This window comes from Solanum stenotomum, chromosome 3, assembly GCF_019186545.1.
Source record: "Solanum stenotomum isolate F172 chromosome 3, ASM1918654v1, whole genome shotgun sequence".
Lineage (NCBI taxonomy): Eukaryota > Viridiplantae > Streptophyta > Magnoliopsida > Solanales > Solanaceae > Solanum > Solanum stenotomum.
Genome location: NC_064284.1, coordinates 59,879,003 through 59,892,175, shown reverse-complemented (window position 1 = coordinate 59,892,175; position 13,173 = coordinate 59,879,003). Strand labels below are relative to the sequence as shown.

The window sequence follows — 13,173 nt, the reverse complement described above, 5'->3', positions numbered from 1 at the left end:
GTTTTGTTCTAGTTTTTGACTTGGGAGATTAACTTGTAACTTTAGCAATTCTTAATTTCCTAAGTTCATTTTGAAGATTTTAGTGGTGCAATTCAAGTTGAATTTCTGGGTTTATTATTATTTATTACGTAAGTTCATAATTCTTTCATCTAAAACATTGAATTCTGTTCATATTATTATGGATAACTAAACCCCACAACTAGGGTTGTGGGAACCATGAGCGATTAACAAAGTATGAATAGTAAATAAGCAATTTTTGAATAGTGTTTTGCATTCATTGATAATTCTTTCGTTTAGAAGTCTTTTTAACAAGTGCACGCGCTAGAACTCGCCTTGTTGCTACTTGCCGGACCAAGGAGGTAATCAACAAGAAAAGAATTATCAACATAGATTTAGTGTGATACTATCTAATAGGATAGTGTCGATTGGTGCAAAGTAATAACTAAGCCAAACATCGATTATGATGTCTAATATGAGGTAAAGGTAAGGGTTAGTAAATTATACACACGTAGCCGGACTAAGGTGCGGGGTGAAATTCTCTAGATGCCGGACCAAGGATTTAGAGATACCTAACTTATCACTTTGCATGTAGTACACTAGGAAAGTATTGCTACTACTAGGATTACTGCGTTATGAGCTTGTGGGGAACACGTATACCCTAGTTATTTCTCTCATCTTGATAACAACCAAAATTGACTTTTGATTACTGATTACTTATTGAATTCTTACAATTTGTTTCACAAAAAAAAAACCCCTTTAATTACTTGTTTCTGGAAGTAATTTGACTAATTGAATATAATTGTTGGTTAAATTAAAGTCTAAACCATTTTCCTCGTGGGATCGACCCCAATCTACAAGTTGGGTTCTTTACTTGATAACGATCGCTTATGCTTCTTTAGGGAGGTGTAATTTGAGTGTATCACTAACACAAAATTACTTTTTATCCAAAAATTATTTTAGCCAAACATGAGTTAATAAAGCGACCGCGCTAGAACCACGGGACTCGGGGGGTGTCTCACACCTTCCCGCTGGTCAATAGAATTCCTTACCTAATTTCTATTTTCGTAGACTAAAAATAATTTTTTTTTCTCTTTTAAATTAGGAATTACCATGTGACTTGAAACACCTAAAAAAATCCAATTTCAAGTGGCGACTCAAAACAAAAATAAAATATTTTTTTAAAAAAAAATCGTCATATCCCTAACAATTGTAAAAAAGGAAAGTGGTGTGACAGGTTGAATGTGTTGATCCATACAATAGTATTGAAGCTCCAGCTGCAGATTTTGGATTTGCTAGTGGCAATGAGGAACAAGTTGCACTTACAAGTCCAGACAATGAGCATCATCAAATAACTACTTTAGTTGATGTAGCTGTTGACCATCAATCAATCTGACAATGCTACACTCCAGTCAACTACTTTGGTTGATGTACCAGTTGAGGTACTTCCTGCACCACAAGGGCGTCATATGATCACTAGACACAAGGCGAAGGAACACCACTTATCACTTGTTGCTCGCAGTAGCAAAGACATTCTGAGGGAACCAAATACTACTAAGGAAGCGCTTAAGTCACCCCATTGGCTTGCAACAATGCAGGAGGAAATCAATGCTTTACACACTAACAAGACATGGATATTGGTGCCCAAATCTCCTGGTATAAATTTGGTTGGCTCAAAATGGGTGTTCAAGACCAAATTAAAAGTTGATAGAACAATAGATAGATACAAGGCCAGACTTGTGGCCAGGGGATTCTCTCAGCTTGAAGGCATAGACTTTGATAAAACTTTTAGCCCTGTGGTTAAAACCACAACTATTAAAGTAGTTCTATCCATTGCCATCAGCTCAAGGTGGAAAATTCGACAACTCGATGTCAAAAATGTTTTTTCTCCATGGGTTCCTACAAGAAGAGGTGTACATGAGTCAACCTCCTGGATTTATTGATCCCAAGTATCCTCAACATGTGTGTTTATTTAAAAAGGAATTGTATGGTCTTAAACAAGCACCAAGAGCCTGGTTTGATAGGTTTAGCATGCATCTCCTACACCTTGGTTTCATCTGTAGTAAGGCAGATTCTTCATTATTTACTTTGCAAGCTCACAAAGGCACCATATTTCTCTTGTTATATGTGGATGATATTATTATCACAGGTAGTAATCCATCGCATGTTTCTGGGTTAGTTCGCCAACTTGGGAAAGAATTTTCCATGAAAGATCTTGGTCATTTACACTTCTTTCTAGGAGTAGAGGTTAAGTATTTTGATGGGGGTATCCACTTTAGTTAGAGTAAGTATGTTGCTGAGCTGCTGGACAAAATTGAAATGACTTTGGCAAAGGCTGTAGCTATTCCTTTGGCTCAAAATCATGGTTTACATGAAGTTGTGGGAATCATGATTGATGCATTTTTTTACAGAATGATAGTAGGGAGTCTTCAATACTTGACACTCACAAGACCGGATATTACTCATGCTGTGAATTTACCAAGCCAATTTATGCAAAATCCAAAAAGTGAACATCTTCAAGGGGTGAAAAGGATTCTCAGGTAAATCAAAGGTACCTTACACTTTGGATTCAGAATTATTTCACAATCACCATATAGATTGTATGGATACTCAGATGCTGATTGGGGAGGTTGAACCACCACTAGGAGATCAACTACAGGTTATAGCATCTACCTAGGTGCAAACTGTATTTCTTGGACTTCCAAGAAACAGTCCACAGTTGCCCGATCGAGTGCTGAAGCTGAGTATAGAGCACTAGCCTCCATTGCAACAGAGATGACATGGATCATATATCTTCTTCATGATCTTGGGGTGTTTCTTCGATCTGTACCTACATTGTATTATGATAACATGAGTGCATTGTACATGACAGTTAATCCAGTTATGCATGTTAGAACCAAACATATTGAAATGGACTATGATTTTGTTCGTGAGAAGGTGGCCAGAGGACAACTTCTTACTCAGTTTGTGAGGTCTAAGGATCAGCTAGCTGATATTCATACAAAAGCATTGACCAAACAGGTTTTTGCTGAGTTTCGTAGCAAGCTAGGAGTTACAGTCCCTCCACTCACTAGCTTGAGGGGAAGTGTTAAAGGAAGCTGATGGAACATGTCAAAGGAACATGTTCGACGAATCTGACTGACAAGTTAAAGTTAAAGTTACACTAGGACTAGACTACTAAATCTTAATTTATGTACAAGTCTGTATTTTGTACGACTAAAGCTGATGTAGTCGACTAGGATAAGGTGTAAATAATATATTTGTGTTGTGTTAGGATTCCTAGTGTAGCTAGTATAGGACTCTTCTCCTATATAAGGAGTATGTAACTCAACCATTCAATTATCAATACAATCCTTGATTTCTCTAATCTTAGACGTGAGATTTCTACAAAAACCTCTTATTTTCTACAACCTCGTTCTTGGAATTGAAAAGGGCTATTTATGGCAGTTTCTTCAGCTTTTCCACCAATTTCTTTAGTAAAAGTAAGTTAATTACTTCCCAACTTATATTTTGATTCTTAAAAGCCTTAGAATCTAGGTGGTTAATCTTGGGGAAGGGTTTTAACCCGCATTAATGGTGGAAAGAACCCTTATTAGATATAATGATCATGGGAATGACTTGGAATTTAATTTATTGATTAGTATATGGTTGTTTAAAATCAAACCGAAATCGATAACCCGAACCAATAAAAAGTTATTGGTTTATCAGTATTGGGTTATTGGTTTAGCGGTTTTGATAACAGTTTTGATTTATTTTTTTTGTTATCAGGTTATCGGTTCTTAACGGTTTGATGTTTTTTCTTAACGGGTTAACTGATAATCCGATAGTAAATTAGATAATTATATTTATACCGTTTTGTATATAAAGTCCTTGACTTAGAGTTTGGTTTCCTACTTTTATTTTTGGTTGTCTCAAACACTTGGTTATTCTACAATGTAAAAGTGTTTGCTTTTGAGCAAGACTCATTTGCATGGTTTATTTGGTTTGTTACCTTGTTTCTAAGTGATATTCAATATTTTTTTTGTGTCAAATCTTAATGGTTAAACCGATAACGATCAAAAATCGATAAACAAATAACCGATAAGTCAATATCTTAATGGTTCTATAATGGTTTAGCATCTCTACAAACCGATAACCAATAAGCCAAATCGATAAACTTCAAAACCGAACCAAACCAACCGATACGCAGCCCTAGATTAGTATTTGTAATCTTAACATATGGAATTACATAAGTGTTTAATGAGGAATTTTAAAATATAAATAGAGGGGTACAATTACAAATTTCTAGTGGAATAATTTGTAATTTATTATAGTAAGAATAATCAAATTAATTTTTGGAGTTATTTTCATAATAGGAAGCTTCAGTAATTAATTATGTGGTCCCTACGATGTTCATATTTAACTAGAACTCAGAATCCTATTTCTTAGGGGAAAGGGAAGAAAAGAGCGTATATTTCTTGTTCAAGAAAGCAACGTGTCTTTTGACTTCTCCTTTCTGGACTAAGAAGAAATATCTATAAGTATGGGTCTTCTAACCTAGGAAGGATGATAAGTTTTCTATGTGATACTTGTCCACCCAAGTATTGAGATAGTTCAATTGTGAACTTGGGATTACTCTAGAAGATCGCAGAACTATGTATAACTTGTGAATTTGCTTGAAGTTATCTACTCAAGATTTAAGAGATAATTCTTGAATCAAAATTCAAAAAGTTTATGTGTTCTAGCATATGATCGTGTGTTCTAGCATAAACATATGGTATTATCTATTATTCATGTAAGTAGTATAAGTCTGATATGCTTCTATTATGCATGTAATTTCAAACACTCATGGGCAACAAAACTTAAGACTTAAGTAGGTTCTATTTCTATTACTGGACCAAAATGTTACTTAGTTACTAGGTTCACGACACATAATAGAATTCTTAATATAAATACTAAATCTGCCTCTAATCCAATCACCTCATTCCATTCTGTAGTGATTTGCTATATTACATATAAATACACCTAAATTAATTTTTTTTAAAAATACAAATACAAATATTTTCCAAGAAAACATGTTGGATGAAACACTTAAATACCAACCAGACAAGAATCAGGTTATGAGAAACAATGAAGATTGCAACAATTTCTAGAAAGAACAATAAGCCTTCGTTTTAACATGGCTCCCCATACCTAGTTGTCTCAAATCAACACAAATGTATGTAGGTGTGCATGTTGTCAACTGTAAATTACGAGGTAATGTTTTCTATGTTTCACTAAAATAAAAACATTAATCCACAGAATTATATTATTCCTTCATGCATGAGAGTTCTATACAATTTGACTTATATATATTTGTCTTTTGAATAACTTAATGTTGTAATAAAATATTTTTTTATCATCAATGCATAGTTTAAAATTTAAATTTAGTCATGAGGCAAATCGTTTTTGTTTAAACGGTGTCAATTGATATATTTTTGTTGAAAAAATAGGCAAGGTAGTTATGTAATTATTACTGTATTTTAATTTCTTTAATTTCTTCGTATATTTATATCTTTATATATTTATGTTAATAGATGTAGTAATAAGTAACAACTTGAGTTTGTTGCGTTTTTCGCCCTTAACGTATGTCCTCTTTTTTGTGATTTGTATTTTATTTTTATTGTTTCATGATTCATATCCTAACCTCTTTTATTTTCTTGAAAAATAATAAAACGGCACTTTATTAAAATTTATAATTTTTAGAAGGGGGGGCATGCATGTTAGAAAACCTTAAACATTTTTAACCGCTTGGACTAATAAATATTCTTAACTTGATAACGTAAGAAAAATTGTATAATATAGAAATTAAACTTACGTAGTACTTCACCTAAATTTAATTTCTCTAAAACTTCGCATTTCACAACAGTTCTATTTTTCAGTATTAAGATTTTTTTAAAAAAAGTGATCAAAAAACATTACTTTTATTATAATACGGTACTATAAGAAATTGAGGAATTATATTTGTCGTCAAATAACAAAAAATTTATACTAATTTCATTCAGCTACAAAGTAGCGATGTATTATAAGAAAATTCAATCAGCTAGAAGCGTTTTAGAGATGAATTAGCTAGAAATTTTTCATAAATTTCACAACTAATTTCATATTTTCTTGTAGTGTGTAACTAGAGGGTCCTACCCAACTACTTCCTCCGTCCCATATTAGTTGATCATTTGACAAAAAATAGTTGTTTCATATTAGTTGTTCAACTTACTAACTCAAGAAAGTATTAGTTAAATCTTTTTTATATTGCCCCTGCAATTAATTCTTTTCGAAAGTGATCATATTTATTTATAAAATTCCCAAAAAATATTTTAAGATGTGAACTAATAAAAATATCTTTTTATTTATGACTTTTCAAGAACTATGTATCTATGCCTGGGCCATGCATGTCTCCTAGGAAGTCATCTAATTGGGAATGGGAGGAGTAGGGCCTAAATGTGATTTAACATGTTACTTGTCACAAAGAGTAGGCTACCAATTGTTACACATATTAGACTCCAATGGGGACCCCTTTAACTCCATTTTTATTTACATATATAGAAATTTTATATGGTTTTGTGGGGGGCATTAAACAACAATATTGATTTCACATGCTCTAATCACCCATTTACCCTTCCTCATAAATCACATGGTCCCTTCTCAATGATTTCATACTTTCTTCTTTACTACTTTTGATCCAAATTAAATCAAATCTATATGATAGAATAAGTAATCGCGGAATCAAATTTTTTATCAAAATTAATTAAGGATTCAACTATTATAAAATACGTTATATTAAGCTTCTGTTTCAAGTCGAGGAAATTCAATATTTATATCTAGCATATATTTTTATTATTTTGAACTTATTAATAAGTAAAAACTGAGGCATTATATGAACCCGTCTGCATCAATGTGGCTTTATCGATGAGCTAAAGAGGTATATTTGTTTCTTCTGAATTTAAAAGAAGAAGATCAAAAAGGGTAAATTTATAAATAATCACTTTTAGTACCAATAATGCAAAAAAAAAGTATTGTTATGAAATATCAAATTATAAGATTAAAGTTCAGAAAATTATCATTTAATTTCACATGTGTAAATTCACCTTTCGTAACAATGTAAATTTTTTATATCTTAAGACTAAAATGTGTATAAAAGTCAAAAGTCAAAACTAACTTGGATACATGTGAGCAATTAGCTCATCATAATAGAGAATATATATTTTATTAAAGAAATATACATATCTTTCTTATATTAATTATCTACATTTCTTGTTTAGGATTGATCTTAGTACAATAACAATATTCCTCTTACTATATATATGTAATATAATCTATGTACATTAAAATATCGTTACATACATAATGAGAAACACTAAGATTATTTTTTTAAAAAAAGTTATTCCAAAATGAGTAATCCATGTTAGGACAATCTTAGTCAATCTTAGGAATTAAGCAGAATCGCCGCCTAGTTTAGTGCTGTGTTTTATGTCATTAATTAATTAGTCTTAAAAGCAAAGATTGAGTCAAAATGAATCGAGACTTATCACATAATGTTAACTAATTAAAATAATGAATTATGATCTCTCTAATAATTTATATTTTTAAATGAAACGATACAAACTTCAAGTTTATATCATGTGCATCTAATTCTAACCAATCATTTGAGTCAATAATATTCAAAATTTCAAAATGAACTCATTAAAAGAGATGCGTATCCATTTAAGATTTTTGTCGCAAGAGAATATATATCGACTTGTGCTTAATAGGGATGGCAATTGGATAAGGTGGGATAGCGTAGCGTAGGGAACGACTCAGTGATGGAGCCAAAACTTCGACTAAGAGGTGTCAAAATATAAAGAAGTAAAATCGCATAGAAATCAAGGAATGTCAATATGTAATACATATACATACATAAAAAAATATTTTTACTCTAGCTACACAGTGTAATTTTCTGACGAATGAGTATCGGTCGACACTCCTCAACTACATGAGGCTCCGCCGCCTCATGGCAAACTCTTACTAATAATAGAGAAGAACCAAGGAAGACTTAATCAGGGTGAGACTAAATTAAATTTATTTTAAAAAAAATGCTTATTTTTAAAGGTAAGGTGTTTGATCAAACTTTTGAGAGAAAATAAAATAAATTCGGAGATTAGCTTCTTCAGAAGCTTAAAAGATAAGTTTTTTTCCAAAATTTCTTTTTTGGAAAATATTATTGAGAAACCTATATTTAGAAGCAGTTTGAACTTGGTCAAAGTACACTAATTGTTGTTCAAAAATACTTTTAAAATTTATTGGTTAAACACTAACTGCTTCTCGATAAAAGTATTCTTTAGAAAAAAAACAATTTTCAAAATAAACTAATTTTAAAAGTCTGGCCAAATAACTATTAGTCGGGAATCAAATAAACCACTATAATTCAATAGAGTAATATGGAATCTTAATCTTTTCTCAAAGTCCCCGTTCACTTATTGACCGGTGAACTAAATTCTAAGATCATTAACTCAATCACGAATATTAAATTAAAGTACTATTTAATCATATCTTAATATAAGAAAATTTGTGACTAGTAGTCCTTTGACCATTTATAGATTATAGAATAATTTTGTTTTTTTTTTTTGTTTTTTATTCGTTGTTCGATATCCATATTAGAGTTCGACTATTTCGAATTCGCTTTAGGTAGGCCTTTATTTGGGGGCAGCGCTCCCTACGAAAAATTTTTTCATACCCAAGACTCGAACTTGTAATCTCTGATTAAGAAAGAAACAACATAATCACTGATTAGACACAAACACAAGCAAGACCCACCCAACCACCCCCGCGGCGTGATGCCACTAAAAGATAAAAAGAAAAGAACAAAACAAGAAACTATTAATAGTTAATTAACTCGGATGTTTAAACCTTAAATTAACAACGTTGTCTAAGGTACTTCAAAGTGGTATTTTCAGTGAAAGGGATTTTAGATAGTACCATATTACTAATCACACTTGGATTTTTGGAAAAAGAGATCAAATTTGTCCATGTATTATAATAATAATAATAATAATAATAACAACAACAGCTTTGCCCCTTCATATTTTTTTTTGCTGAATATGTACCTTGTTATTACCATTTTTTTTAAGAATTAAAATTTTATTTACCAAGTAAACTTTACAAATCAGAAAAACCAGTAGATATGGACACAAGCCCCATCCTGGTTGTACTTAGTAACCATATGTATTCGTCGATCTTGTGATTATCTTTTGTGAAAGGTAACGTCTTTTGTTTTTGTTTTTGTGATTATTTTTGCATTTGACTCTTAATAGAGTTTTAATTTGAGAGTAATTTCAAAATAGTCAACAATTGAGGATAAATTTTTGACATTTTTCTCAAAATATTTAGACACGTGAAGTTCATCCATTTCATATTGGAACTCCATTAAAAGCAAAGCAAATATGAGACTATTTGCTAATATTAAGGGTATAAAAAGCCTAAAAGTATAACGAAAGACAAAACAAAACAGTTTCAGATAATATAGAACCAACATTAAACCTTTTTCCTCTTCAAAATAAACAAGCACAATATAATTTCCTAAGTTGGTATTTTCACCATTAAAAAAAATAAGAATTAGTAACAAATAAGTTATACTAAACAGTAAAATTAGTCAATAATCTCATTTAATAATATATTAGCGACTGATTATCACAAAATTTTATTAGGTATGAACAATTTAATTAACCTAATTATTCAAGTTCTTTTGTAGTTTTTAAAACCACTTTTCATGATCATGATACAGACAGCCAACAGATATCAATGTCCTTTCCACAATATATAATTTTATAGTTATATGTATATTGGGACATATGGATCATGAGTTGTCCCATATTTTTTTATACATGTATTATATGTCCAAAAAGAGATGGGAAGTTCCACAAATCTGGTAGGAACTATAAATGTTCCAATAACTATAAACTTATAGTGTTTTTTAAAATTCAAATTTTAAAATATTAAATTAAATAATTTTAAAAATTAATTAAATTAAATCTCATAAAGTCACACATGATAGGTAAAATTGTATGGAGAAAGAAGTATTATTTTAAAATTAAAACATAAATTAGAGATCATGACGTTTGCTCTTTATTTTTTGTAACCAAACACCAAATTGTGACTATGACATTTTTTTTTTAATCAAAACAATTGGCTAATACTAGCGGCTATGTTGATTGGTTTGCTAAACGCAATAGGAAGACATTAACATCTTCATTGTTTATTGTAATAATTTACGAAGTTATTTAATATTCAGGATAGTAGGAAAGAAAGTAATAAAAAATTCTAATTTGTTAAAACAAATAAGTAAAATAAAAAAAATATTTTTATATATGAAAGCAAAATGCAACTTGGAGAGTATGTTTAAAGATCCCATTTTTGTATTATTTTTTTGGGAAAACTACACAAAAGACTTGATTATGTAACTATTTATCTAAATTGGACCAAGCCCAAATTATTTATTTATTTTTAATGGACCAATGAGCCAAACTATTTATCGATTTACCCCACTTTTTTCTTTCTTTTTTCATGCAAGATGTCAGCATGACATCAGCATCACCACTATGAATTAATCCTCTGTGATACTTTGTCGGTATATTGATACCATATCGATAAGACTGAGCTAATCCTCAATGATACTTCATCGATATGTTGATACCCTATCAGAATCATATAGGATTAAACTCTTTCTTCTTAAGAAATAAATAAGAAACAATTAAGAGAAAATTATTAAAGTCACGATCTGATTTATTAAACTCTAAATTAGTAGAAAATATATTCTTTGTCATACCCCTCGGTATATTGATACCATATCGGTATCATATAGGACTGAACTTAATACTCTATGATACTCCGTTGGTATATTGATATACTATCGATATCATATAGGATTGAACTCCTTTTTAGAAATAAATAAGAAACAATTAAGAGATTTTATTAAAATCACAATCTTATTTATTAAACTCTAAATTAGTAGAAAATATATATTTATAATTTCTTTTCTCTCTTTGCAAATTTTAAAAAAATTGCTAATAAATTACTACTATTTTAAAAATTATTTTCAAATTAAAATATTGAAGAATTGAAACATACTTCAATGATATCACAACAATATGTATATATAGTGTAATAGTATTGATTGAGTAATCTCATCGAAAGACTGTAGCAAACCTCAATGAAAACATTGTTCAGTTACTCATTGATACCAGCCGATTATATTCTACTTTGATGGTATCAAGGACGAAGAAACATTCCTTCAATGAAAACATTGTTCAGTTATTCTTTGATATCATCATAGTATATTCATATACTGTAACATACTGTGATAGTATCATATAGGAAAAAAGGGTGAGCGCTGACGTTAGCATGACGTCAGCACGCGAATAAAAATAGATATATGTCATTTTGAAATAAGAAAGGAGTATGAAAATAATGAGGCATTTAAAAGTAAATATTTTACTTTTCTGGGGTATAAATATTCTTTTTTTTTTTTTTTTTTTTTTTAGTTTTCTGTTCGGTGTAGGAGTAAAGATCTTCCTAACAAAGGTAGTCCTATACTTGGAGGGACTCAAATTCAAACTCGGACCAATTTTTATATTTTTTTATGTATAAGAAGAAGAAGAAATTCCAACAACATAACACTTGGGAAATGGTGTTTGGGCTTTGTTGGCCCACCTGTATGGAGAGAGATCAAGTGGCAGACACACAGTAGCTTGTGGGCCAATGGGAAGGGAACAGATGGACCACTTATGGATGGGCATTTTTCTATTTCTAACTGAAAAAACAGCCAACAAATTTACTTCAACATAGAGTTGGGTGGCAACGGGAACGAGTTGGATTAAATTTGAACATAATTAGAGTACATTTATATGATATGTTTGAAATTGTATGATTAAAGAATATTTTGTTATATTTAACATATTTTTAATTTATAATCATAAGTTTTCATTATTTTTATCAAGTCATCATTTAAACAAAGAAAATAATATAAAAAATCAATAAATAAAATATATACAATATCTTTTGTCTATTCAAAATTTCAAATCAAAATTAACAATTCAAAATTACTACTTAATTATAGTGGAAAGACACACTAGAAACCATCTCCCATGTCAAAGATGAATTTCGGAATTTTATGTTATGGAGTATAACTTTTTTTTTTTTTACTAATTAGTTATGTGCAAATTATTTATGCATATAATTTTTTTCCTTTTTGATATAAATACAAAATTTGTGTCAAGCAATTAAGTTCAAGTAACTTCACGTATAAATCCTCTGTTATCTTATGCCCACTTACCATATTAAAAAGAAGAAAAATACCATATAAGTTAGAAAAATATCTACTATGTTATTTTTGCAAATTTTTAGAGAATAATGATGGAGATGTATTGTAATTTTCTCGTGTTCATTAACTTGAACCTTATTCTTTTGTAGTTGATGTTATGGATTAGCCAAATTCTTCAGGAAAATAACTTTGCTCAGTATTTTTTTGATAAATTCAATTGATTTCAGAGGATTATTATCACACGACACAATATATTTATCCTCGATGATAATTACAACCTCTTTTTCAGAATCAAGCTATTTTAGAAAATCAACCGTTTAGTCCAATTATTTTTCTTCCGATCACTTTCAATTATATATAACTAAAATAACACTTATATCGTATTCAATTTTTTTTTCGAATTTTCAACCATTTGGAGCAAATAAAATTATAGATGCCAACATTAATACCACTGTGCTAGTCCCAAGAGACCCCAAGTGAGTGTGAGAGCCACTTGCAAGCTTTCTTTTCAATACGCTTAGATTGCAAGCCACAAAAGGTGTGTTTGACATTAGAGATCCATTTTTTTAATGTTTGGGTTATAAAAATGTTTTGGAGAATAACTTTGTTGTAAAGTTTCTTAAATATGAGAAACTTTTCTAAAAGAAATAAAAAAAAAATTAAGTTTTATAAGTAACATTTTAAATTTATCGTCTATTTCCACCCATTCTTGACCGGAGACCTCGCCACTCCCCCCCTCCCCCCCCCCCCCCCCCCCCCCCCCCCCCCCCCCCTCCTCCTCCTCCTCACCTTATAATGTTATGTTAGATTACATATAAATATTTTTAGAATTATATTATCTTACTAACTAATTAAACAATAGAAGA

The 13,173-nt window shown here is 30.4% G+C and overlaps 1 protein-coding gene across 1 annotated transcript in view; it reads right to left on the bottom strand.

Moving 5' to 3' along the window:
- The window catches only part of LOC125859849 (uncharacterized), a 662,179-nt gene that overhangs the window by 60,517 nt on the left and 588,489 nt on the right, over positions 1–13,173 (bottom strand). The gene's annotated exons all lie outside the window — the stretch shown is intronic.